The sequence below is a fragment of the Branchiostoma floridae genome, chromosome 14 (genome assembly GCF_000003815.2).
Source record: "Branchiostoma floridae strain S238N-H82 chromosome 14, Bfl_VNyyK, whole genome shotgun sequence".
Lineage (NCBI taxonomy): Eukaryota > Metazoa > Chordata > Leptocardii > Amphioxiformes > Branchiostomatidae > Branchiostoma > Branchiostoma floridae.
The window spans coordinates 7,870,608-7,897,272 of NC_049992.1; the positions used below are offsets into that span (position 1 = coordinate 7,870,608).

Below are 26,665 nucleotides of genomic sequence, written 5' to 3' on the forward strand. Positions count from 1 at the left end.
AATTTGCAAAATGTCTATGACAAAACAAGCCAAATCTATCAAAATTTGGTCTCAGTCTGGTATTTCAATCTACTACTGTAGGGATATCAAACTACAAATATTTGTCCTCCATCATATCAACATTGTGAAGTATTAGCTGGAATAGTCTGTTCTGCATTTAGAAGTCAGGACAAGTATGTGAGCTTCTAAACAAACACACTTTAACGTGATATTTGTCACATCTAACCCCAGCGCCGGAGTGACAGTTATGGGACTCAAGCCATATCCGAAAGGTCGTGGGTTCCAATCCCAGCTCAAAAAATAGTTTGTCTTGGGCATGGGCCAGATCTGTCCCTCTGGTATTGGTGTGAGAGGTAAATCACATTCAACCCAGAAATATATAAACATCACGCACAGGAATCCGGTGTCACGATATTGCCATCAAATCCCGGGTGAACTTGCATGTGTCTTCGAACCCTGACTGAACTGATTTGTCTATCCAGCTTTGATTTACAGCAGAATGCAATAAATGACTCAAGAGCCTAGGAAGAAAGTCAACCTACTGGAGGTGAATTTACGAAAAGTTGTAAGCACGTTACAGCACAGACTGAGGTTTAAATAACCGAAGAAAAGCATGCTTACTTCATTATACACTTGTTTGTAAATATTCTGCACTTTTTATCATGTGCAGTATTCATCATCATCATCATTGGTCGATGTGCTTACACACAACGGGATTATACCACTCCTTACGGGGTTACCCTTTCACTGGCTGATTACAAGACAGGGATGCGCCAGGTGTCCCGTCGGGTGAATTGTGTAAATCATGTGCAGTATTACCATAGGCCCATATGCTAACTTGTGGCTTATTCACAGATTATAAGTCAGGTCAAATGGCTGGAAAATTTGAGAACTATATGTAATGGATATGTGTGGACATAAACATACAACAAAACTGAAAGAAAAGAAGATTTGTGGGAATCACATCTCTTTCCTTTCACTAGGAAAGATACCTATTGTGAGAATGACTATTCTTCTACCTAACGGGACATACAGATGATGCTGTAGCGAGGGATCAGGATGATTCAGTCCGTATCAACATGACCTAGTCAACTCTGCCCAATACCCTGGTCAACTCAGCCAGGGTTAGGGCTAGGGTTAAGGTTAGCATTAGAGTGTTAGACCAGGATAAGGGTTAGCTAGGGTGTTGGGCCAAGTTGGTCTGATAAGCCATTGGGTCGAGTTGGTAAATGCCAAAGCATCTGACATCCCTAATACCTCTACCCAAAACCCAGAAGCAGGACAGCGGGACAGTCCAAATATGTGACAGGGGTGTGGGAGGTCAGGGCAAAAATGTCCCATCACAGAGTCATCCAGGAGACCACTGACCATCTGCCCTAAACTTGTTTTCGTTGAGGAAGCGTTTCAATCTTCCGCTGTCAAAAACTGTCAATCATTCTGTGACATCCGACTGTCCAACCATCATCTGTCCAACCATCATTGACACACATGCCATCTCAGATAACATCAGTGATGAGGAAAAGGCAAGGATTTGATTGGTTTAACCTTAGTTGATGACATCATGAATATGTGACCTTCATCTATGGGATGGCATTCCTTCATCATCATGTGACCTATGACCGTTATCTTCAAATCTGGTGACCTAGATCTACAAAATAGTTGGTTAATGTGAGGATCAATTGTACTATATTACATATTCCAAGACCTTCAATGATTCATGAATCAAGCTTGTCAGAATGTAACCATAGATAAAGAAATATTAGCAACAGTTTTATTAGCTTCATGGATACCAGAACCCAGCCCGATCTCAAAAACATCTAATGTGTGGGATAGAGATAGAGATCGGGCTGGGGTATGCTATCTGGGCTACAGTTTATGGTCATGGTTTTGTGTTGACCTCTGACAGCAAGCTCAACATACCCCAAACTGGCCAAACGTATAACTTTCTGTTACTGCTTTGCATTAGTTGTCTCAAAACTGTGAAAGCTTCAGTGCAATACCCCCGTTACTTTGAGGGGAAACAGGCTGGATTCTACATTCTAACTGTTGAGATGACCTTCTTGTCCATGCACAGTTTCACTCAGTCCGACGACCACCACCACTGACCACCAGACCACACACAACAAAAAGTTAGAAGACAAATATCCACTCCTACAGGTGATTTATCTCATATCTGTCCACAAATGGTTACAGGAGTACAAAATTGTAAAAGGTGGGGGAGACGTATGCTTCCTGTCTTCTGGACACTTAATAAGGGGCTTTCCTAGGACGTCATCCGGACCAGAAAGGAAAAACCAATCAGGGTGGCACCTTAAGGAAACAGGTTATACATCACCTTGTCCGAATATCACCAAGGTCAGGGAAGTGCGACCTTGAAAATCTTGAACAAAGATGCCAATGTCGGTTTGGTGCAATTGGAATACCCCAGGCCTACCTGGAGGGTAGGTAATATGTGTACATGGAGGTCACGTGGTTCTAAACACTTTTGTTGTAGCCTTGCAGGGGATTTTTCCAATACCAGCTTGGAAATCCCTTCGTATGACCAAAGGAAATTTGTCTTTACACATCGGAAAAAGCTTTCAAGTTCCCCATATTGCTAGTCCCTGTACCGCAAAATTCGACATGTAATAGGGGCCTAGTACAAAAGTTAATATAACGAGGGCTCATATCAGCAATTGCATAATTAGCGTATGTACAAAGTCCTGCATGTAAAGAGCTCCCACAAAATCACAAGCTTGCTAATTTTCTTGCATGCAGTTAAAGGATCTATCAGCAAATTGCAGCGTGCAGCTGGGCATGTAGAGCCCCTGGCATGTGTAGGTTTCACATCCAATATTGCTGAGCTGATCCAGTTGTGCTGGTCCACAGGAAGTCTGGATTAGTCAACTTATCAAGGGCCAGCGGGCGCCCTTAACTGGTGGGTTAATGGCAGGATGCGGCCTGAAGTACATCTTTCTTTATAAGATGCGATCAATTGGTAACATAGGTCCACATGAGATACTGGTGTAGGGAACATCCCTTCTTGACAGTCAATGATGGCCCTCCTCAGCAAATACTGCCATGGAAGAAGATGAAGATGATGAACATCCATTCTTTAGTTAAAACTTGTAACTGTAAATACAGACAGGTTCACAGTGGTTTTATGTCCGCAGTTTTTCCATGGCAGCTTCACTGCAAAGTCATAACCACCACAAAAATATTTGTTCTAAGTGCGAATTGTCTAAGTGCACCTATTAGTATGGTGAAGATGCACAAATACTCACAAAAAAGCACAAATTGAACACAGCCTGATCTTATAACGTCAAATACATATTTATCAAGAAGTGCTGCTGGTCTTTCTTTTCTCCAGAATTGAAAGTGACATTAAGAGAACTGCAATAAACACTTGCAAGGTTGCCCAAGGACACATTCCTCCATAAGTTCCTTATGTACTTTCTTTGCCTTTCTTCTTGGCAACAGCCACATTCCTTCTCTTTCCTCTGAGATGGTATCTGACTCCCAAACCATATTGACTTCCCCTCTTATTAGCAACAGTCAGGTCAAAGATAGTATCTAGGGCCACACAGACTGTATTCTAGGGATGACATCCTCTGCAAACTTCAAATTTGCAATGAACACTCTGTTTTCTATGTATGGATAAGCGTATGCCCTGAAATACATTTTCAGTTTGCAATAATTTAGCAAAGACTCACAAAAGACATTAAAAGATATGCAAAGTTCTCAGTGCTCATTTAAAATGATTCAACATCTTTTTAATGTCCCTTAGATATATAAAAGGAGTTTGGTTCAATGAGAGTACACTTGTTACGAATTAAGTGGAATTTAACCAGCAGATTCTACATTCAAAAATATGGCAAGCAGTCACCTTATCAATATTGTGATACAGGATCCTTTGCTTTATATAATTAGTTATTATGGCACAGAAAAAAATAAGAAAACAAAGGAAGTCATCCTTCAAGACTGAGTACCCTCATTAGCAAGGGACATATCTCAGCACTTTCCTTAAAGATGGTATCTAAATTGAAGACCAGATTCACTTCCTTCCTCATTAACAACAGGCAGGTCTTGCATTTTCCTATAAGATAGTATCAAAGTTTCAAGTCAGCCTGGTATTCTTTATCTGTCCCATATGTTAGACCAGCTTACTAGGAAACACCCTTGTTACATGTATATACTATTAGGTTTGTTAGGCCATTCTAAGTTTATATATTGGAAAGCATTTCCTGAAGATTCCAAATCTAATGTAAGAAAATTGCAAACAAAATTGCTCTACAAAGGATCTCTCCTAGATATATTAGCTGTTTGTCTACCACTTCATAACAATAACAATTCATTCTTACATTACTAAGTAAGTGTTTGCAGCTACTTCTTGATTTCCTGAAACTTTTTGTAGAAACAGCCTTGTATCTATACATGTCTATTGTTTGTTTGTTTATCAGAGCCTTTGTTTGTTTATCAATAACAAAAGTTGAATCAACCTGCTGACTGCTTATTTTAAATTTCACTGCAAATTAAAACCAGTGTTTCCTTTACTGTACAGTATTTGTGACTTTCACACTTAAAATCACCACGAACACTCCACTTTTTCCTAAAGCAAAATCGAATCATTGCAAGCAAAATTTAAGGCACTTTCAGTCACAAAGATACAGATCACATGATATAAGTCCAAACATATCAATTTTTTTTTCACTAGTAGTAGAGACAGTCAAATATAGAATGGGCACATGGACATTAAACGCAAAATTAACTTTGCCTGTCTGTTATCAGTCCCATATGTTTCCCTGGCTTACAATGGACCACCTTTGTAAGATATGCTTCTTATATCCTGTGGCCAAATGTGGCTCATGTTAAATCCTTCAGGTGGAGGACAGATGCTTTTGCGGTCAATGCCACACCAAGTTAATATGTTGGCTCAACTGGTACTACAGTGGTAGATCAACTTGAGAACAGACTTGAGTCTAAGGGAAAGTATGTACCTTGGTATATGACTGAGGACCAAGCTAGCCTGGGTGCCAGACTGTTTCTATGGCCTACAAAAGCCAACTTCCAGGCCCTAAAGGCCATCATGCCCCAAAGGAAATTCTATAAAAAGCTCTCCTGAGTTTAACCTGGTTACCAACCCCCAGCCCGATCTTAAAGTATCTATCGTGCTGATAGATATTTTTTAGATCGGGCTGGGGTATGGTATCCAGGCTATCCTGAGTTAGACCCTGATAAACATGATAGATATTGTTGAGGAGGAGGAGGAGGCTAGGAGAAAGCATGATGCTTCTTCATTAGCTAGTGGAGCAATGTGGCTTCGTTAAAGCTTGCGTTTTCAGCCAACCACACCGTGTTACCCCTACTCTTCTTGATAAGTAAACTGTTTTTTTTTTACATGTAGAGGTTTGACTTGAGGCTAAGGCGCAAAGCTCCCTCATACATGGGACCGCCTGCTTTATGTCTCAGTCCGAAAGAATGATGCGACTGTTATCCAGTCGGAACGATTGGACACTTTTCCAGTCGGCCCCTGGGTTTGAGGCTAGCTTCTCAGAATTCAAACCAGATGTAGAAAATGGCAGAGTGCGCAGACCTCTACACCACGCAAACTTTACCTTCCCTAAAAACATCCATGAACCAGGAAAATGATTTGGTATGGCCCTTATAAGTTTCTCTGACAGATTTACAAGGCTTGACTTTAGTTGGAAGGACTGAGACCAGCTGCCTTCTAATTGAGGAATGCAATCAAGGCTGTAGGACTCTGGATGCCTTGAGGGCTGGGGGTAGTTTTACACTGGTAATTTTGTAAAACACAATGGCACCTGTTATAGGCTAAGTTTCACCTGGGGGCAGAGGAAGTAGACATGTGGATCATGGATATTCTCTAAGCAGAGGTTGAGTCGCAGAGATATTGTAGCAGTAAGGATTTTTACCTGCTCGTGAGAGGAGCAAGCCAACTATTATCTCCGCTACTCAACCTCTGCTTGGAGAACAGATCATGAAGATGTAAGATGAAAGACGAAAAGTGCAAGAACTCTTCGTACAGAAAACTTCATATATGTCGTTGAAGAGGTTTATCAGTCAAGTATGAGGAAAAATCATCTCAGGGACCATGAAAAAAAGTGGTGACATTGACATTGGCCAGGTGGTCCTTGTGTAGAGGTGGTCACTTTAAGTTTTACATGTTTGGCTGTACTTCCAATGTCATGGTGGTGACAATTAATGGACAACTGGTAAGAGTATAACGTTCAAATTGCTGACAACTCTTGTTGTCTGTCACGGGTTTGACCCGACCCTCATAAAATGTAAAAGACCATTTCAAGATCAAGGTCAACCACATCTGGTTTGCTTTACCCAGCGGATAAGAACTTAAATCTTAAAATTCTTTCATTCAACCAAAGGTGTAAATCCTGTGTTCATGTCCCCAAATAAACTGTGGGTCTCTAAAGCACTGATTACTAGTAGAGATTTCTGTGTGTTTCTCATTCTCATGTGGTGAATCGTGAAAGTTTTGTGGTGTACTTATGTCTTCACTGAACTTTCGCCATAAATTCATATACACTGTGAATATCTTGCATTATCGATTATGTTATTACTGTAAGTTATTGTTGTCATAACTGCAAACTTAAAACATTGGGAGTGTATCTACTGCAAAATTAAGTCCTTACAAATCTAAATTAACTTATGGTGGTCAAAGAATTTTTGTCTCACACCAAGGTGAGAGTCTAACCAAATATGCATATATCATATAAGCTTCAGATCAGTATGAACACTAATGGATTGTTTGCTACTTCTTGATTTGATGATCACAGACTTCTTGTTGATCACAAGTCATGTTTTCTAAAAGAACAATGATTTATCATATTGAAGAAGGTGAAGGCCTCCTTACCACCTATAAAACACCAGTTACTGATAGTTTATCTTCTGTTTATTTATCTAGATTATCGACCTGTGTAGACTAGGAGCAGGAGAGTACAAAGTACAGTGTGTGACTTATTACTGGATGTCCCTTTTTTAGGGTAAAAACATAGGGCATCGAGATGCTTCAAGTAGCCTTCAGGTCCTGTTCTTGTCATGGTGACCATTGAATAGAAATATTCCATTGACAGAAAAAACAACGGAAAAGCTGAGGAAAGGAGAGAATGTCATCATAATATAATAATAATAATATGTATACCTTTCCACAACCTACAACCACATGGCATCAATCAAGCCTCAAGTTTTTTTGTGAAGATCACACTGTCCTATGGTGAAGACATTCCATTTTGCGAAGACATGTTTATTTTGTGAAGATGTTCTTCAGTTCATGAAGATGTTTTTTTTAATTTGTGAAGATGTTCTTCTACTTTGAAAAGACATTTCCTATGTTGTGAAAACTCTCTCAAGTACACTGTTTCCAAAATGAACAGGATCGAACCAGAGAAATATAAAAAAGATGGGCAAGAATACTGCTAATAGCAAGCACATTAAAAAGTTAAAATCTGTCAATGCACAGCTTCTACTTAACCAGGTCAGAAAACAAACAAGAAACAAACAGCCTCCCTTATCAGTTCCCCTTCTAGACAAACATCCACCACCTGACTGAAGTATGGCCAATAAGATGTGAAAAGTGCTATCTTACCCACAAAAACAAACACTCAAGCCATTCGCACCACCTCTCCAAGTACCTTTTGATGACAAATAATTGCCCTAAACAAACAAACACCAGGGTGTGAAGTGCTGGTTAATCCAGCCTCTTCACACAGAAATTGTGTTTGTACAACGACTTGTCCAGGGGGTGAATTATCAGTTATTGTGCCCTCCTGTAGGCCAAACAAATTTAATCATTTGTTTGGATTTATTTAACATCAGAGTAAACTAAAGGTGTCTAACCTTCTCCCATGAGTATGGGAGGCCACACCACAGGATCTAGGAGTATGGCCCTGAGCCCACAAACTAACAAGGCTGATATGCAGACTACCAAAAACTTGTTAGGGAAGAGGTTGAAGGAATAATATGGAAAGATCACTGCCCCCACCTCTAGTCATGTTAGTGACTTGATTTGATTTATTAGAGTTGCAATGATTATTAGTTAAAGCAAGTACAAATGAGGGACAGAAACACCTTTTTATTAGTTCCATTTCACGAAATTCAGATTTTTGGTACAAATGGGGTGAAATGTTTGTCCATCCCGACAAGCAATTTTCTGTCCTTGGATGGAGGGATGGGACTTGGAGACAGACAGGCCTAATTAATTTAGATATAGTGAAACCAAAGACACAATCTTGATTTCTTCTTCTTCTTCTTCAAAGGGCACACTAGGAGATTTATCTGCTGAACAGCTAATTAGATTTCTGAAGCATGAGCTGATGAGTGACCCAGTGCTATGCAGCTGATATGTTTGTCCAGCTCCAGAGGAGAGCTGGAACAATAGGAAGGTCTGGCAGTCTGACACCACTGTTTACCCAGGATACACCTTATCACTCATGGCCTCTTGCTAGAAGGTGGGGGTGGTCTTAGATTTTATCTCCAAGTAGATCTTTGGAGGGAAACCCTAAGTTCCATTTCTGACTGCCCTCTACTTGTCTTGAGGTAAAGATCACCTGTAAATTGCTAATAATCAGATCATGTGCACAAAATTAGTACCTCTTTCTTAACAAGTATCTGCTGAAGGTTGCCTGTAAAGTGGAGACAGTTAACAAGAAGATTTTGCTCTCCAAAGATCTGCTTGGAGATTAGAGGGGTGCTTAGCTTTATCTTCTTAATTTATCTGTGTATGTCTAAGAGAACAAGACCCAGGGGAGTACAACACATTTCCTTTGCCCTCTGGGTTTCCTGTGATTCAACAAGGGACCCCTCCCCCCAACAACACTTTTTGAAAAGAAACTGCAATTAGGACTGCTCAATCTAGTACATGTACCAGTAAGAGTAACTATCGGTACTACTACAAAAAAAGTACAAAGATCACCTTCAACTTTCAAAAAGGAATCATTTGTTATTAAGTGTCTGCATGGGGGGGGGGGGGGGTGAGGGGGTCCCTTGCTTGAAATGCTTCACCCTGAATTGAGGAGGGGGTACTTAACATATCATAATAAATTCGGGAAGGCAACAATGCAAATTCAGCCATTTCGCTATTGATTACAGAAATAGGATAACGTAGCCGAAATACAGAAAAAAGAAAATTGCTATTACGTAAGCCCTCTGTAGGCCACCCACAGAAAAGTCACAGTACTAATTTTCCCTACCTCAGGGTCTAAGCTGATTCAATACTTCTATAGACCTACATCTGCCACAGCAGCATTTTCTTATCTTGCAAAGATTTAGTATAATCTCTAAAAGCATTCTTGACTCCAACATCTAATCCCTTGATCCTTCAGAGAAAATGCTTCTGACAAAAGTCTTAAAAATTCTATCAGAACTTCATTCTTTTCCTTTTTATCTCATTTACAAAGTAATCATCAAGACACCGGCAAACAAACAGAGGTGCAAACATAGCCTCCTTAGAGCTGTGAATAATCCAAGGAGGTTATATAACTTCCTTGAATAATCTCATAGTTGGCCACCTTTGTACAGTGTAATTGGGAGATTTTTATCTGTTAACAGCTGTGTGGCTAGTTAGTTTGATATCCCTAAGTCCAAGTTGCTGACAGTAACATAAAACACTGGTGAACTTGGCAAGAACAAGCTGTGTTGTCAGTCTGGGAACAGTTGGCTTTTTGTTTGTAACAAACTGGCCGAAATCCATTCTCATTTAAACTGGCAAGGTGCATACTTGTGATGTAAGCAAAATTACCAGTGAGTGTATAAAAAAGAAATAAAAAAAAGCATTGGCAGAATTACAAATTGTTAGTTCACAAGAGTTTTTAAAGTGAAAATATAGCAAGCGAACATCATAAGTGCAACGGGCATGTAGGGTAAACGTTATGACCATGTCCACTCCATAAACCTAAGTGCACCAAGGCATACACCTGGTCCTCAGGCTTTGTTTTCATGATGTTTTTCCAGTTAAGCATATTTTTTTGTGTTTTTGGAAAATCCGTGAACCGACAAACTAAATTAGTGTGGCCCTAGCTGTTCTCCTAAGGGCTGTAAGCTTCAGCATTAGCGTGCAAGAAGGCAAAGAATGGAGTTGGGGGGTCTTGTCTTCAAACATAAGAGACAAATGCAACATCTTGAACTTGTTGACGAGATTTGTCTGGAACTGAAGGATTTTCCTTGGTTCCCTGTACAAAGGTGCAGGACAGCAGGAATCCTCAAATTGGACATTTCAGCCTCTCACTTTCACTACTGTAAAACTTTGAATATTTGCAGCGGCTTTATTTTGCACTGTCCTTGAATACTGTGTACTTTCTTTGCATTTCTACCATACTACAGGATTGTTTTAACAGCGAACTTCAAACAGTGTGAAAACCTTCTGTCCTTTCCTACTTATGAAAATAATGAATGAAAAACTAAAATAAAATGAATGAACACTGCAATGAAAGAAATTTTATGGTATTTCTTTATTTGATATACTGTGAGCATTCACTTGACTTTCTTCCAATTTTGTAAAACATTTTTTGAGTGTCTTACCACTGCCAAGGGTAATCACAGCTGCACATTCCAACTAACTAATGGCAATGAATATACATTATTTCCTCACAAAAGGTTCTTTCAGAGGGAGCTTAATCAATTCTTTCGATTTCTAATGTTTTCTCAAGTTCATTGGTCTCCTTGATCTTGAGAATTTCATTCCAACCCTTAGAGTGAATGAGACCTCTGTGATACAGCTGGTGTGTGAAACTCGATCTGGTAGGGTTGAATATGCACATTGTGAATCTTGTATATATACATTTTCTCTGTCTGTCTGTCTGACTTAAGTGTGAGAGTGGCAATTGTTGACCAAACATTTGTTACAACACCTGGGCCTTCCCGGGCTGTGGACCGTTAGTTGTGGAGGAAACTTGTGATTGACTGCTCTAATATGACTCTGAATGCACAGATGATGATGATGATTTTCAGGGGTATGTCAAATTGTATGGAAACTTTTCTACCCAGGATTGTCCACTGTATATTTTTCTTTTCCAATAAAATGATTAGAAGAAGAGATGATGTACCAAATCAAATGTTCCTGATTTTCCCTCCTTATCCAATACCCAATACAAGGCTACATCAGTGAGAGTCTATCGTGGAAACATGTATTGGTCCACATGCAGTTCATCTGCTAACATTTTCCTCCACATTACATACATGTAAGTATATAACTTGAAAAAGGACACTTCACATTATAGTTATCACTCATTCAATCAGAACATGAATTTTGAAGATTGACCTTGCAGTATCACACAGTGCCAACATTTCTGACCAGAACACCTTTGGGATGACAAGAATTATAACAAGGCCAGGGCAGGCTCATTCCATCAATGGTAAGTAGGGCAAGGCACAAGGACATGTTCCTTGAACCATGAAGAACTATCAAAGCACCTCCTTGAGTTGGGATCAAGCTTAATTTACAGCCCCCAGTATAAAAACGGCTAGCCTTTCCTTCTGAGGGTTTAACAGCCTGACCTCCCATGATTCCCCCCTCCTGGGTTCTATCCAAAGGTCTCGGGAGGTGACCTTGAGACATACCTGCCGGTCATCTTTGACCTTGCTGTCACAGCTTCAACTTTTTCTCACCCAAAAAACAACATACCATATTAAAGACCATACTTACATGTACTGGTATATAACCTCTGTATGTGATGCAATACAGTGGTTCTTTGTCAAAGGTCTCTTTCACACAGGAAGCCAGCTAAATTCAAGGTCATGTCTCGAGATATTGGGGTTGCCCTCTTGCTGATATGTGAAAATGGTTCCCTTCCATCAGCTGCCACTGATCCACCTGACCTCTGACCTTCCACCTGACCTTTGCCCCAGACATGCAGAGGTCAGGTTTGGGCAGGGGGTTCAGGTGGCGCAAAGCTAGCCCATGTGGAGCCAGTTAACTTTTCACATCAACTTGTGAAACAACAAGCCGTGCCCCACAACGAACCTGTCAAGACCCTAAAATAGAGGTCTGAAATGTCGTAAGTACTCTCTAGCCACAAAAATGAAGAGGTTCAAAGTGGATTTAAACTTTATGGCCTGTTTGGCGAAGTCGTATCTGTAGATTGAGCATTGTAACAAACGTGCGTCCACTGAATGAAATCTGTGGCTACTACCTTAGCCTAAGTACCATCCTCCGTATTATCTTTTCACTTTCTAACCTTGGATCTGGACCAGACTCCATGATACTAGCAAGCAAAAAGACTGAGCCAGTGGTTACTACAGAAGGTGGTACCCAGGCTACCTCTATACTTCTAACAGGATCCTGAAATACAGTTACTGTGAATCATCTTAAGTACGGAAGAACTTTATTTCCAGCAGAGGAGGAAAGGACCGCAGACTCCATGTATGATTACTTAGCCTATTGGTTACCTCTGACAGCATCCTGAAATACAGGAATAAAAATCTCAATTTTTTTTAGGCCAAATGATGGCCCAATGAATGCAGAATTAAGGACTGCGATGTCTACTAGTATTCAGTAAGCATCATTTTCCCCTAGCCAGAAGGACGCGACTGTGTCCTTTCTCAACTACACCATCAGTTCCTTGCTTTGGTATTTATGACCAAGGCACTAATATATTTTGGTACTGACAGTTCAGTGACCCTGCCGTACCCTCCAGTGATGCCTTCTGCCATATGAATCTTTGATGACTATATTTAGGATTATTTATTTGGCAAGGGGAGGGAGGAGTTGTCCCCTGGGGTTATGTTATTACAACTTTCACCAGTCGCATACTAGTGGAGAATGAACTTTGATTTTTGGTGAATATCAAAATCATCTGGAAATCTACATCCCTCTCTATTTTAACCAAGTTTTCTCTCTTCTTTGACTATGAATGCTAATCCACTTGAATTTTAAAACATAACTGAAAGGAAATTTGATTTCAGTTACAGAAACTAAGAAAGGTCCATGCGAGCCATCTCGAGTGAGTGAGTGAGTGAGTGAATGAGTTTGAGTGAGTGAATGATTGAGTGAGTGAATGGGTGGGTGGGTTTGATTTGAGCAAGTAAAACTTAAAGGTGCTGCAAAAATTTATTTCATCATTGTCTCAACTGTTTTCTCAAACCTATGTTTTCCCTCCAACAAGCCCAAAGACCAGGAGCATACAAACCCACATGCGTGGCCTCCACGGTTCCAATCCTGACTTCAATGTGGTTTCCGCGACCCCTTTTAGACCTGGCTTTTAGAAGTGTTTTCACATCTGAACAGCGCCCAGTTGACCATGTATTAGAGATGTTTTCTAAATCGTTGTCACTCGCATGCCTTGAAAGCAGTGTGTGGTATGTTTATACATCTTGGCAGAGGTACAATGTAATGAAAGCTTCAGTATGGCAATATTTTGGTTAGAGCTCTGCATTGCTACAAAAATTGTTTGCAAAACATACTTTTATTATTATTATGTCATCAGGTCATGTTTCAATGGCACTATATTGGACTTAGGCCAACGATTCAATTTGCTGAGCTTGACATACACAACAAAATTTGTGCTACACTTACTGTAAATCATCTTAAATATACAAGAACTTTATTTCCAGCTGAGAAGGAAAAGGGGGTATTCACAGTGCTACAAGATTGCAGTTCAAACAATTCAGTAGTACAGTACTAAGACAGCACATGTTTACGAAGTAATGGGTTGATGCATGTACAACCACAAGTTTTTCATGATGACAGGGATATTTAAAAGACAGTCATCTTGGTGTGTTACCTTAAGGGCTGTCCTATCAGCTATATTGATACAGATCTTTTTATAAGTGTCATAAGAATTTGAATTATGTATAGTCATAGAGCTACAGATACATGTATATAGTATTTGACTTCAGAGCTTGTATTGTCAGAATTTCCCATTCTAGTGTCCAATCAAAAATGACCAGTGTTAACAGTATACAGAAAAAGGATAATCCCAAACAGGGAGAAGAGCAAACCATGTGGGATATACTGTCATTGCAACCTAGACTGCCATGCCAATGAAAACATGTAGGGGCATCATGCTGGCAGCACCACCACTGCCCTCAAACCAAGCAAGGCCTGACCTGACAGATCCTGCCAAGTTCAGGACACCAAGTTCAAGGGCACCTTGCTCCCCGTCACCCTCTGAAGTGGGGTAAACATTTTTCAAGATGGAAGAAGTGAAAGTGACTTGGAACAGGCCTATGTATTGACACCCCTATGTTAGGATTACGGTAATTGTGTGTTAGAGAACTTGGACCATAGGGGTGTTCGAACATAGGGCGGTCAGAACATAGGGCGGTCAAAACATAGGGTGGTCAGAATGTAGGGTGGTCAGAACATGGGGATGCCAGAATATTACAAAGGAGTTTCTGGACCTAGGCCTATCGTAACATAGGGGTGTCTGACTATTGGAACATACGAGTGAAACCAAAGTGACCAGAGTCTAATATTTTGATAGATTGATGCAGTTTAAGTTTAACGTTACAGCTTTTGAAAAGAATGTAGGGTGTCTTTCAAGCATGCCATCACAAAGGATGATACCATTTATCATTTATATGATAAGTCATATCAGAATCAGAACATGTCCTTAGACAGTTCCAACCCTACATTCTGACACCCCCTAACCCTAACACATCAGCCCTGGAGTCGTTGGAACATGGGTTGTCAGACCATAGGTATGTTGGACATAGGGGTGTCAGAAAATGAAGCTGTCGCAACATGGGACTTTTCCTGGTTAGGCAACTACCCTCAAACTAACAGAGGGACTATGGTGACAGTGTCTGCCAAGATCAGGATTCCAAGTTCAAGGCCTCCTTGCTCAAGGTCGCCTTCTGAAGTTGAATAAACATCTCCAACAAATTGTAGGAAACTCAGTAACAAATCCAAAAGAGCTGGGACAACAGTCCAGGAAAAGCACAGTTTGTCCTGACAGATTTGCGAAGCTCCAGGACACCAAGTTCAAGGGCACAGTCACCCTCTGAAGTGGTCCAAACATTCTCCGAACCACGGGTGAAGTCCCAGGCATGCTAACACTGATAGTCCCTGCAGCCTACTTGTCCAGGAATCTAGTACTGGGATGCCGCCATCAAATACACAGCATACTTGCCGTGCTCAGAGCTGTTTTTCTTTATTCCTGGGGCCAGAGAGATGGTGGTCGCTGCTATCATGTGTCGTGTCACAGCTTCCTGAGAGGCTGTCGTATGTGGCACTTGCGCCAGAACTATCTTCTCTCCTGTACCATTAGTAAACAATGGTCACTTTGAATTAGGAAAGACACCAGCAAGATGGAATCTGAAGTCATTATAAAAATGTATATTGACTTTTAAAGAAATAGATTCACCATAATAGGAAGGGAAGGTTCTTTCAAATATAATCTTGTCTAAGCCAAATTTCAATTTGAATAGACGTGGAATTTCACATTTTTGATCACTACTAAACAACTTTACTGCATTACGAGATCAAAATATGCATGGCCACTCTACAATGTATGTGTAAAAATTAAAATATCAATTTGTGTGGGCAATTTCCAACTTGTATATACAAAGTAAGTACTACTTTTTAGTTTTACAATTTTTTCATAGATAATTGAGCGAGGTGATTTTATTCCTGAATGATATAACTGTTATGATTGTTACAGTATAAAACTTTCGACACTTGGCTTTTACACACAAATTTCACACAGACGAATTGATCTAAATGATTGAAATGTGTCAAGTTTGGCTTGTGCAGACGAATATACCTTTATCGTGGTTTCCGGAGTTCCTCTCAAGTTCCTCTGTTATCAGTCTAAACAAAGAAGTTGCTTTTTCCTGGCTGCTTCCCAGCACAACATTTGTGCAACACAATGTGATTGCAGGGTTATACTTGAAAGACAACCACTTTCCTAGCAAAGTTTTTTGATATAACACTCTTTTACTTTTTATTATGCAGAAAAATTAAATACAGTAGAATTATGAAAATGATGCTAAAACAATCTGTTGGTATGACCATCACAAAAGTCTTAAGTGACACTAGTATTTTGAAAATGCATGGTTATGCTTTTGAGCAAACTTTCTGAGTTTCTTTTAATGTGTTGGCTTATTATTTACAGTTAAATGTATAGCTGCAGTTTGAAATGGAGCTGCAAGGGGGCTTACATACATGTAATCTCACAATAGTGACTTATTGTTTTAGATACATTCTGCAACTGGATCTAAAATGTTTTAACATTTAAAAATGCTAGTAAGATTTCCTTTCATTTGATTTGAAATATGACGATCCATTCACATTTTCTTTATTGCATATGTAACGTTATATTCACACACAACTGTGCTTGGGTAAACTAAAATAACGCCATTGTCAAGGCTTGGCAAAAGGACCTCTTAAAAACAAGAAAACAAATTAGAATGTAATTCGTTCTGATAATTTCCCACCCACATCCTTGCTATCTCATTGTGATTAATCATCTTCTGAGTTGGAAGAGACTTCACTTTCCTGTTGACTAGGATTCCAGAGGAAACATAAACAGCTATCTGATATTAGGTTACACCTTTTCCTGACTATCAACCCACCACTGGTAAATTTGATGTCCTTGTTGTTGGAGCGCAGTCAAATACAACTTCAGTGCTCCACCCTTTCCTTTGAAGCCTTGTTCTATTACTGATGATGTTCTTGGCTTGGTTGGGATGTTTGCTTGTGGTGAGGACAAATCCATAGTGCACTGAAAGGATGTTTATAAAGTCTGAGGCAAACACATACTTCCTTGCCATAAAGTTCCACTATAAACAAATTGTGTGAAATACAAACATTCACTAGTAGAATAAGAAGATACTGTAATTCTTGAAATTTTATGTTAGTGTGTTTTCACGGGCCTGATACACACCGAACTTGAACTAGTTTGTTGCCATTACTTTATATTTTGTGACTACAGCGCTACAACTAACCATGAAGTAAACAAAACAATGCGAATACTCTACTTTCTCATTATTTTCAAATAGCTTACATTGACTCTTATTTTTTAGATATCTACACATACTTGTTTTATAGTTATGACCTAGAAATAAATTGTTGAAATGTTTGCAGAGTTAGATGTATCCTAAACATGTGACTGTCTGAAATGTATCCTGTTTTTCCAGTATGTGTGTGTCATTGATTCTGTTTCCTCCTTCCTAGAAGCCTGGTGTCCCCAAGGCCACTGATGTGACAGAGTTGATGGGACCCACTGGAGGAGACCTGGATGTTGTTGGATCCTTGCCCCATTTCATGGTACACAGAGAACATGACATCATCCCTACACATCTGGTAAGTAGCCTGGATACTGGACCCCAATCTTGTTTTTGTATTTTTGAGATCGGGCTGGGGTCTGGTAACCAGGCTATCTGGTAAGAGGCAGGGTCAATCTTTCATATTACTACCACACTTTCTCGATTCAAGTACACACTTTAGTCTTAGAAACTTGTCAAAATCCAAAAGGTAATTCAAGTTGTTGTCAAAGTCAGGGTTTGTACTTTTTTCAAGGTTATTGCTCAAATAAACGGGAAGAGGGCCTCAAATCAGAGCCAGGAACCCAGTAGAACACTGACTGGCACAGCCAAAAGACTACTGAAAATGTACAATTTAAAGAAGTCCATGATTTATGTAAATCATCCAGAAAAGGAAACAATCTGGTGCAAAATGTGTTCAAGATTGGGTGCAGAAAGCTGTTGGCAGTGCCAGTTAGTAATTTCTGTGCTAAATGCCCCTACAAGATCTACACTTGAGTCACCGTCTTGATTTGTAAGAAATCAAATGCATCTTCTGATCCAAAAGTGGGATTGCAAAACACTTAGGACTGCAGCAGGAAAGATGATGCTACTCATCCCTTTCTCAGTCTCTGCTAATGCTATCTTTGTACATTGCATTGCCTTGGCAAATTAAACTACACCTACATAATTAAGAGGCTCAACCAATTATAACATCTGTGGGAGGAAGTGAGAACAAAAGCTCACTATCTACCCTAATTTCATCAATTACTTCACAACCCTTTTAATGTGGTTAACAAGTACATGTCAAACACCGAGTCAACAAAGCTACCATCTCAAGACAAAGACTTCTTGACAACATCTTAGGGTCAAAACGACTTCTTAACGAGACTGGTGGCGTCTTCATATAAGATAACAAACAGTTGCTAATGAGAAGACGTCTTAAAACAGTTGGTCCCTGCACAGGCCAGGTCATGAAGGCTGTCACCGTCATAAGGAATGTGGCGAGGAACACTTGAAGAAGATTATGTAGGCACCTTGACATGAGGAAATTGGCAGTAGGCATTCTTGTTAGAGTTGATCCATACAAGCTGTGATGGGGGTAGAGAGTAGGGCAGAGTGTACATGTACATCTTGTGCGCGCTGAGTGTGTTCGATTTATTCAACGGAAGCCTTTGTGATTCGAGTAGAACTCCATGCAATACAGCAAGTTATCACCTAAGTCAGAAACAACATTTTTGCGGCCCAGGTTTGACATCAATATATACATATAGACACCTTCCTTACACTATATCCAGTTTTCTATTCACAGCGTGATGATTTTGCTAACTTAAAAGCACTGAAAAAATGTCATTATCTACAGTATATCCCGAACTTTGCATGAACTAACAGAGATGTTTACAGCTTTATCGCAGAAACTGCTAGGCTTTCTATTCCGGCTTTCATCTGCTATAAGGGATGCCGATTCTAGATCAAGGTTTTACGATAAAATTGGACCACCTTGTTAGTGAGCATGTGCGGACATGTGGGTACGATGAGGACTTCTGCACGTAGCTCATACCGTATTAGACAGACAACACGTAAAGAGGGTAACATCCGGTCAAGGTACGTTCACCATAGTTTCATCAACAAGGTTTCTGCACGTGGGATAAACCCTGGTTGACTGATAAGTTGGAAGAGTAAGGCCTAATACATGTATGTAGTAAATGCTGTGTATTCACATAACGTCAAAGGCAATGGTGGATGTTTACGACTGACAAAGATGTATAAACCATTATCATCATGATCATTATTATTGTTTATATATATATTATGAATTATAATGTTCCTGCATCCAAGTTGGCACGTACATTTTGTACTAACATGTCACAGTCATGCAAACTAGTTCAAAGACCCCTTTTCTTCAATCCTCTGAGATAAATAGTGTAACGTTACTAACAGAGTACCACAGACAAATAGAATGACAGTCTGTCTATCTGTTGAACAGCTTTCCTGTGTCTAGGGAAGCTTGTCCTTGGACATGTGATACATGCTAACAGTCATAATGACTTGTCCATCACATTGTCAAGTGGTTGTACTCTTTTCCTAATTCTACTAGTGGGTCATTGATCGTAACGGATGAACGAACTACTTTTGCAAGATTGTTCAGATTTGACATATGACCACTCTTAAGGTGGCACTATGAGGAAAAAAGGAAGCAATCAAAAATCTTTGGTGTGTTTTCCTGTTGAAACATTGGTATGATACCACAGTGACTATAAAAACAAATATTACTGCCAGGCCTGAAAAGCCACAAACTTGAGATATTTATTTATGTTTATACAGAATCTGTTTTAAGTTATCCCAGACTGATACTAACAAAGACTGCTAACTGGACCCACGTGCCAAGGAAGAAATATGGGGTAATCACTAAATCAGAGCTATTGTACTGGTAATCACAATTTCTAGCGTTTGACGTAGTCATTAGCGTGAAATTGCGTTTCTGCAGTAACACAGTTATGTTATGCAGGTGAAGTGTTGTACACAGGTGAAGACTAATGAGGGAGTGGCATCCAGGTGTGCGAGTGCAGACAATGGATAAGAGGAAGTGACAAGCTGAGATAGTCATTCGAGGTCGCCACTGCTACAGCTACTGCCGTGTCTTCTTTTTGTCGGCAAGTGGCTGTATCAGACGCGTTCAGGATGGCAGAATAGGAGAACTTGGAGTTCACCCAGACCCTGGAGGAGAATCTGACGGAAGCTAAGAAGCTGCTGGTCGCAGGAATAGTGAATAAAGCGGCGGACGAGTTACATAAAGGTGAGCAGTTGATTGCTTATCGTCAAAAATTGGTTCTCTTGGCTGAGAAATCACAAAATGGGTGGTCTATGGTCCAAGAATACATAAAAAATGATCTTGCAGATGATACAAATGATGAAAGCGTATCGCTAAAGCAGAATACAGAGCTAACAACAAGAAGAAAGACAGAGAGAGATGAAAAGCCGAAAATATAGTCCTTTCTGGAAGCCTCAAAACATTAATAATCAGTTAGTGTGAAGTCAAACTTCCGAGATAATTCAATTAAACCAGGTAACTGTTTTACTTACTGGGAAGAGGGTCATTGGCGACTCATTTGTCCTAAGTTTCAACGGGGAAGAAACTGTAAAGTTAATAGTGATGTAGAATTGTCTTGAAATGCCGTAACTTTATTGTGCCAGAACATTTAGATACTTGACAAGATTCCTCAGTTTTCGAAAATGGTAATTTCAACGACGTACTTGGAGCAATTTCGCATGAAGAATTCATGTTATTGAAAGATTTTGAGTATGAAGGTCAATAAAAAGTGACAGTTAGGAACCGTATAAGAAGATGTTTGAATGAGTGGTATGAAATTGGTGCTCCTGAATTGGTATTAGATGTGATAAAGGAAGGTTATAAGATACCTTTGGAAGATATACCTGCTACTGCTGTTTAAGATAGCAATGCAGCGCTAAGAAGAATGCTGAGTTTGTTGAAATTGCTATACTTGAATTGTTAGTTAGGCTGTATTGAAGAAGTTTCTGATGTACCGTATGTTGGTAATCCCTTATCGGTTTCGATTCAGCCTAATGGAAAGAAAACACTTATTCTAGATTTGAGATATGTGAACTATTTTGTTTACAAATGAACATATAAATGTGAAGATTTGAGACTAGTATCGCAAGTGCTGCAAAAGATTGAATGTTTTCTTTTGACTTGAAGTCTGGATATCACCACATTGATATCTTTCCACAGCACAGAAAATTTTAGGTTTTAGTTGGTATTTTGCAGGATATAAGATAATTTCTTTTTCTGTGTATTGACATTTGGGGTGTTGAGCGCCCGTTATCTGTTCACAAAATTGTTGAAGCCATTATTAAAGAAATGGCGGAGTGAAGGAAAAACGTGTTTGTGTATTTAGATTATGGATTAGGAAAATCAAGAAATCATGAGATGTGTAATTCTAATAAAAAGTAAGTACAAATTGTAAGTATGTACAAATCTACTCTGCTTTGATTGGCTACCTAGCCTACAAAATGTGTTTGGAAGCCTCAGAAAATCATGGTTTGGCTCGGAACAGTAATTGATCTAATTGGATATATTTTGCAGGCAACTGAGAGAAGAATTTGTAAACTCAAAGGCTGTTTGAAAGAAGTCTGTATCGAGATAAACAAGGGTAATGTTGTGGTACCTGTACGGAAGTTGGCCTCTATAGTAAGGCAGATTATTCCATGACTATTTGTGTTGGTGATGTTAATTTGTTATTGAATCCAGACAGAGTTGGAATAGTGTTGTCAAGTTTGATGACAGAGCAATGTCTGCGTCAAGTTTTTGGAATGAACGTTAACTGAATGGTATAAATAGTAGTGGTTATTATGGCAAGACAATGCAATTAGATGCCTCTAGTATTGGATATGGAGGTTTTGTTTTTGAATGTGAACAACAATGTGTTCAGGGATTTTGGACACACAAAGAAAGCCAGCAAAGCTCCATATGGAGAGAGCTGTAAGCTATTTTTACTGTACTGCATTCAATTAAGGAATAATTAGTTGGGCAAACCGTGTAATGGTGTTGTGATAGTTAAACTGCACTGTATATAGTAAACACTGGAAGTGTTAAAGAGAACTGCAGGATATCGTTTTGAAGATATTTGATATTTATGTACCGTATTCCATTACAATAGAAATAGATTGGATCCGTAGAAGTAGAAATAAGAAAGCTGATCAGTTGAGTAAGTTATTTATCGTGATGATTATGTGTTACAAAATAGTTTGTTTCAATGTTTGGAAAGGAAATGGAGTCCTCTTGATATAGATAGATTTGCCAATCATTTAAATACAAAGGTAAAGAAGTTCAATTCTAGGACCTGGTACTCAGGTACATACGGAGTTGATGCTTTTCCAATTGTTTGGTGCAAAATGAATAATTGATTGAATCCTCCTGTGAAGCTGTTGCCTGGAGTACTGAAACATCTCAGAGATTGTAAAACTACGGGTACTTTGATTGTACCCCTCTGGAGGTCAGCTGCAATTTGGCCAATACAGTGTCATGATGGGATACATTTTGAACAAATTGTTATTGACTGGATAGACTTGCCTGTAATTAAACCATTTATTAATGGTGTGAGCAAAAACACTTGGTTTGGAGAATAGGCAGTGCCGTTTAGAATTTTGGCGTTGCGTATATCCTTTGTGAACGTGTTTGAGAAACCAATTGCCAAAAGGTGTACGTCAGAGGCAGGAATATGCCACAAAAGTAAAACTTGAAGATTGGATTAGCAATATAGCGTTTTTTGTTCATCAGCAAGAGATTGGCTGAGTGCATTCTTGTACTGCATATATTGCATGTTATGTATGAAAGTATGGATAAATAGGCACTTGACGTATGTGAGTAGATAATTCAGTCTGTGATTGTAAGAAAACAATATTGAAGTCTTTTTGACTGATTATTTGTGGGCGCTTGGCCACAGAGATGGAAGAAATTTTCCACACAAAATATTTCAATTTGAAGGTTTTGGCCTGGAATGATTACAGGAAGGCATGTTTGCTATGAAAATGTTTTTTTGCGGCACTTGGCCACGTTACCAGCCTGAATTGATAGGCAATGGTGGGAAGAAGTAACATTGAAGGCACTTGGCCATATTACCAGCCTGAATTGATAGGCAATGGTAGGAAAGAGTAACATTGAAGGCACTTGGCCACGTTACCAGCCTGAATTGATAGGCAATGGTAGGAAAGGTAACATTGAAGGCACTTGGCCACGTCACCAGCCTGAGTTGAAAGGCAATGGTAGGAAAGGTAACATTGAAGGCACTTGGCCACGTTACCAGCCTGAGTTGATAGGCAATGGTAGGAAAGGTAACATTGAAGGCACTTGGCCACGTTACCAGCCTGAGTTGAAAGGCAATGGTAGGAAAGGTAACAATGAAGGCACTTGGCCACGTTACCAGCCTGAATTGATAGGCAATGGTGGGAAGAAGAAATATTAAGGCATTTGAACACGTTACCAGCCGGAGTTGATAGGCAATGGTGGGAAAGTGTAATATTGAAGGCACATGGCCATGTTACCAGCCTGAGTTGATAGGCAATGGTGGGAAGACGTTACATTGAAGTCCCTTGATTGTATTGTGAGAAGAAGGATCTCACAGTTGGTTGAAAAGGTTGGCAAGTGAAAGTAAATGGTAGATATATGTAATGCCATGATGTTTTCAACATGTAAATAGATGAAATGAAGTGAAAAAGAAATATCAGTTTGATATACATTTAAGATATTGTTTTATTCTTTTTCAGATGTGCTGAAAGAAGGATTTTGGAAAGAATTGTAGAATGTAGAACATCCGCACTTGAAGTCGCTGGCAGACAAAGTGACGTCTGTGCCTCTGTGGTGATGTCAGATAGAGCACCTGGAACTGTTGACCAACTTAGTCTTGCATTTAGTAGGTGGAGAACTTTTGCAAAGAAATTTTCAGAAGTACTTGTGTTTCCACACTCTTTGTATGTTGCATTGTACTTGTTGGAGGTGATGCAAGAAACTTCATACCTAGCAGCAGTAGAAAAGGCTTTCTACGGAATTCGATGGGCGCATGTACAAGCAGGCTTAGAATCCTTCACTGACATTTAAGTTGTTTGAAATGTTTTAGGAGCAGCCAAACGTTTATACTAGGAAAGAAGGTGAAGAAAGAAGTAATCACAGCAGAACTCCTGAATAAGTTGATGACCTTGCATGGAGACAAGGAAGACTTGAATACAATTCGCATATTAACTTTGATATTGATCTGTTATGCATGGTTTTTCAGATATAGCGAGACATCCAAGATTGTCAAGATATTACGCACCTTTTCAGATATTATGTAACAACTTTTTAGTCTAGCAAGACTGAACAATGGAGATAGGACAACAAGATTAAACAAAGCAACGTGTCCTGTTCCTGAGAACATTTAGTACTGCAGACTATACTAGGTGAAGTTGACGTGATTTATGATTTTTATAATTTCAGAGGTCTCTGTAAATGCAAGAATGGCTGGAACATAAGGACATCTGGAGGGTTAAGTCACACTAGAGCCAGGGAGGGTAGATTTGTGGAAGACTGTGGTACAGGACGTTTCATGTTTTGGTTTACGTTCCCTCAGAGCAGGAGGGGCGACGGAAGCTGCGAATGCTGGAATTCCTGATCGACTCTTCAAACGACATGGTAGATGGGAAATTTGAAAGATCTACTACATGAAAGGCTAGCAGTTTTGATGGCTTTAGGTATTTAAATGTGCGTGAAATAAACTTCCCTGTCTTTGTACTTTCGAAAATATGCGGCGCCTGAACCAGGCGGCGCTCTCCCCCCAGACAAGTGTCATGTGTTGTTATTGTGTGCGCATATTGGGGAGGGGGGTAACTAGTGTGATGCAGAAAATCACAATTTCTAGCGTTTGACGTAGTCATTAGCGTGAAATTGCGTTTCTGCAGTAACACAGTTATGTTATGCAGGTGAAGTGTTGTACACAGGTGAAGACTAATGAGGGAGTGGCATCCAGGTGTGCGAGTGCAGACAATGGATAAGAGGAAGTGACAAGCTGAGATAGTCATTCGAGGTCGCCACTGCTACAGCTACTGCCGTGTCTTCTTTTTTTGCAAATGTGATTTAGCAAGAAAACCCAGAGAAGGAAGTTGTTTTGCAATGGGCTCTGGTGTACGTCCCCTATTTTTTTGGCCTTCAAACACAATGGAAGGTTTTTTTTAGGGGTTGCGTAGCCGGCAAACAACATAGTCAGAAAATGTTGTTCAATGTATTGTTGTATCAGACGATGTTCTAGTTGTAATATTAAGTAAGTTTATTATGCCATGCACAAATGTCAAAGTTAAACTGTGTTTGTATAATTGGTCGTTAATTTCGGCAATGTTTGATGTTGTTCTGTTTGGTGAAATTGTGAAGTGCAAAATATGCACGAAGTATTTGGACAGAAGAGTTTTTCATTGATTTTGGTCTGCTCTTTCGGCAAAGTTTCTCATTAAACTTTTTCTGGCGTACCTGAACCAGGCGGCGCTCTCCCCCAAGACAAGTGTCATGTGTTGTTATTGTGTGCGCATATTGGGGAGGGGGGTAACTAGTGTGATGCAGAAACTGTATTTCCCTACAAATACATTGTATAACTTAATTGAAAGGCCTCCAATGCAGACAGATAAAATCTGGTCTATCACTCTATGTGGACAAGTGCTCACTACAGACAGAACTCTTAATGCTTGAGTCATCAATGGAAAATATTACCTAAGGCCACACCAATTTAATTTCTTGGTTCACGGATTCGCTCGCTCTGATTTTTTGGAAAATAAAATAAAAATAAAAATTACCATTCAGCAAATTTTCACCATTAATGAAACCATTCACCAACTTTCTGGTATAGCAAATTGGTCTTTATATCATAAGCTCCTTAAAATCAACAAAAAGGTGCTGTTACTGTACAGTAATAGTGGTTTTGTACTTTTTTCAAGCTGAAAACTTTTTATTCTTTATATTTTGGATTAGCCCTTACCTTCACCCCAACCATTTTACAATTTTTATTTTTATTTTTATTTCGCCCTTTCGCTCCATATTTTTTATGAAAAAATCCGTGAACCAAGAAATTAAATTGGTGTGGCCTAAGGGATGCCAAAAAGTGCTCACATTGGCAATGGTCTGTTGTACAGGGTTCACTCTTACAGTTTATGCCAGTCGTTGTAATATTGAAGGCTTGAATCAAGCTATACATAATCTATAGCTACAGAACTAGCAAGGAAGTTTGCTATTGTTATAAAATACGTAATACAGTACTTGATAATGTTATAAGCAAGATCTAAAAGGCAAAATTTAATCGCGTAGGCCTTTTCTAAACAAGGACTGCTAGTTTACATTAGAAAGTTGATTAGGTGTAATACAACACATCCAACCATCTTTACAAGAAGCAGATGCGCAAAGAAACTTGGCCCCATCACGTCTTAACCCTGAAGACATAAGCTGTGACCTTCGGGCACCTTCCTTGACCTTCAAATTTTATAAGCCTGTTGACGTTAATGCCGTCACGCTAGGTTCATAATCTATGGTCAGGTAAATCTCCTTATAACAGACTGAAGTGGAAATTATTAGGGAAGAATATCGTGTTAAATGTCAGAAACTGAGCCTTATCATATCAGAATTCCTCAAAAGAGACAGACGGTTTCATTAGCCACAGTGAGACATGTGAACTCAATTTTATAAGGCGCAGTGAATACAATTTTGAGTTTCAAAAACTTCTGAAAAAAAATGAAGAATGAGAACACTTGGTAACAAAGTATGGATGAAAGACCAAGGTAAGAAATAGATGTTGACAGAAACTGGACAACCTGTGGTGCTGCAAGCTGCTAGGGGCCCATACACACCACTTGTTCCTTACATGGAATACTAATTGCTGCCGTAAAAAACAAACAAGACCATACCAGGTCCAGAACAAAAGCTGTAAAATAAGTAGAAGTT

At 39.5% G+C, this 26,665-nt stretch overlaps 1 protein-coding gene and 1 long non-coding RNA gene across 2 annotated transcripts in view; one reads left to right on the top strand and one right to left on the bottom strand.

Annotated features, from left to right (window-relative positions):
- Positions 1 to 26,665, bottom strand: part of LOC118430076 (multiple epidermal growth factor-like domains protein 6) — a 119,087-nt gene that overhangs the window by 50,849 nt on the left and 41,573 nt on the right. The window lies entirely within an intron of this gene.
- On the top strand, positions 19,629 to 25,231 carry LOC118430008. Its single transcript, XR_004832819.1, has 2 exons — positions 19,629 to 19,990; positions 23,479 to 25,231. It is a non-coding gene; the product is annotated as an uncharacterized LOC118430008 (long non-coding RNA).